Source organism: Syngnathus scovelli, chromosome 2 (genome assembly GCF_024217435.2).
Source record: "Syngnathus scovelli strain Florida chromosome 2, RoL_Ssco_1.2, whole genome shotgun sequence".
Lineage (NCBI taxonomy): Eukaryota > Metazoa > Chordata > Actinopteri > Syngnathiformes > Syngnathidae > Syngnathus > Syngnathus scovelli.
In genome coordinates, this window is record NC_090848.1 from 20,898,559 (window position 1) to 20,901,019 (window position 2,461).

The window sequence follows — 2,461 nt, forward strand, 5'->3', positions numbered from 1 at the left end:
GGGTTATGACGACGCGCACCGCTCCTGGATTCCGAGCCGCTGGATACTCGACCGTTCGCTCATCACGGAGTTCCATCGCTGTCATCCGGACCAACCGGGTCCTCGGCGCGGGCGCCCGAGGAGGGACGGGGGGGACCAGGGGTGAGGGTCCAGGGTGGTCTTGCCCACTGGTACCGGGGTCTTCTGCCCCCGCGCCCGTCGATCCTGCGTCTGGCGAGGTGTCGGACGTTTCAGCGGTGTGCTGACCCCTCCACCTGGCCACCCGGGGTATTGCCTTCCTTTTAGTTTTTTTTGTTTTGTTATTTTCGGTTCCTGGGGACGTCGGGAGCCGTCCCTTGTGGGGGGGGTTCTGTCACGTGCTGGTGCCACCTGCGACGGGACCACGCCCCCCTGTCAGTGGGATCACCGTCACCTGCCACGGGTTCATGGACAGCGCTATATCAGCGCCGCCAGCGCAGACCCGAGTGCCAGTCTGTCCCTTGATGCTGCTTCGCTCATCAATCCCGGAGAGAATTGACTCACTTGACTACTCGAAACCCTCGCAGAACCGTTGTCCTCTCCAGCCCGATCGCCGCTCCAGCGCCAGCTGTTCCCATCATCCCCTTCAAATAAAGTCCGTCGTTACGCACTTGGCTGTACTGTCCGATCCTTAACACTGTTGTGTCCATTCCTGTTCGTGCCCAGTGTTCCTGTTCTTGTCATCTGGTTTTCCCTCGGTCTGTCTGAAGGCTCACGGTCAGAATTTTAACCTTGTCCAAGGGGACTTCATGTCGGTCAGTCTGTCTGTTTTGCTGGCAGTGAGTCTCCCTCCCGTCTGTGTCGTCGGTTCCCCACCTGCCTCCCTTCCAACTCCTTTTCCCTGCAATAAATCCTGGTTCAAGCTGCATTTGGTCGCCCTGGCTCAACTCATTCCTGACAGAGTCAGAGACTCAAGGTTTGTCTGTATTAGTACTGTTTATTGAATTATATCTTGCAAAATTATCAATGAAGTTAAGAAGTTAAACGTCGTAATATTGTTGCCGGGCCAATTAGTGGCCCAACAACGTTATTAAGACATTATAACAATTTTATTAAAAAACTCAATTGGCATTAATTTTGTTCTTTACACATTTTATTTAAATTATTGACAGACGTATTTTTTTCTTCTGTTTATTTTTAGATCAACCCGGTGGAATACAAACTTATTGTTGGCATTGTCAATGAGCATAATCATTGGAAGCTGGCGGTAAAGAAATTTTTTAATACCACAAGAGGGAGTAACATTACAGCAAAAAATATATAGTTATGTGCAAAATGTTTGATAATTCATGCATATGAATAATAAAACCTTATAGTTTGTGTTTAAAATATAGGCAATCATGCCAGGAGAAAAAACGTCCTTATTGCTTGATCCTCTTGGTGAGTCTCAAATGGACATTAAAAAATGCCTGGAATCAACCCGGTAAGCACAGCTTCTAAAAGTCAGAGTTCTATTGTGATATCAACATTTAACTGAAGATGTGCGCTTTCTTTTGAAAGTGGACTAGGTTTTTGTTTTTATCAATACAAATTATGTAATTGACGGATAAAACTTGAAATTTGTGTTTATGTGCTGGCTCTTATATTTCAGGGCGTTCATGCGCAACAAAGGGTGCAATGTTTCCAGGTGGACTTGTGTTCACTGTCCCCATCCCAGGCAACAAGATTCAACCTCTTGTGGTGCCTTTGCTTTGAAAGTATGCATTTGATTTACAGACTATATTTACAAAACTCATATCACTCAATTATGCAAAAACTTAAACAAACATTACTCAAAACAAAAAAACTAATTTAGAGTTCATACAACAAAAGACTAAAACAAATTATTGTCTGACAGTAGAATTTTTTGTACGATATATAGGCTAAAGATGGCAAACATTTAAGGCATTCTTTATGCACTGTCAACACCTGACATTGTCTTTTTCAGTTTGCAGAACATCTTCTTTCAAATGAAGAAATAGACTTCTCAGCAAAGGCACACGATATAAATAGGTACAGGCTGCAAATTGCCACCACACTTCTATTAGAGACTGGTAAGTAATATGCACCCAAGAGATGTTATTGCCACCCAAAGAATGGTCCTGACTGTGCTATCAATGCTATATACAACTCAGTTAAGTTTTACACAGGGAAGTACGATAGCAATTCTTCTGTCTTTGTTTTCACAGATGGTTTATCTGACTTGTGCTTTGTTTGTGGGGAAGCTACACATGACACAGACAACAGATGGGTAATTATGTCAGGTCTTGTTAACTAATGCATGTGATGATTAAGAAATATATTGAATTACACATGCGTTGTAAATTATTGTAATTGTGCTGCATTGTATGATCTTGCTTTTTTCTTTACCAGATTCAGTGTGACAAGTGTTGCAGGTGGTTCCATCTTGTATGTGTCGGGGAGCCTCCAACCGAAGGCTCTTTTTTGTGTACAGCATGTACAG

General features: G+C 43.8%; 1 long non-coding RNA gene across 2 annotated transcripts; it reads left to right on the plus strand.

Annotated features, from left to right (window-relative positions):
• On the plus strand, positions 1–2,461 carry LOC125988245 (uncharacterized). 2 transcript variants are annotated; one of them, XR_011088237.1, is made up of 6 exons: positions 1–1,225; positions 1,353–1,441; positions 1,610–1,715; positions 1,946–2,051; positions 2,187–2,248; positions 2,371–2,461. It is a non-coding gene; the product is annotated as an uncharacterized lncRNA (long non-coding RNA). The 2 variants fall into 2 exon arrangements; XR_007488264.2 differs by having other exon boundaries at positions 1–1,441.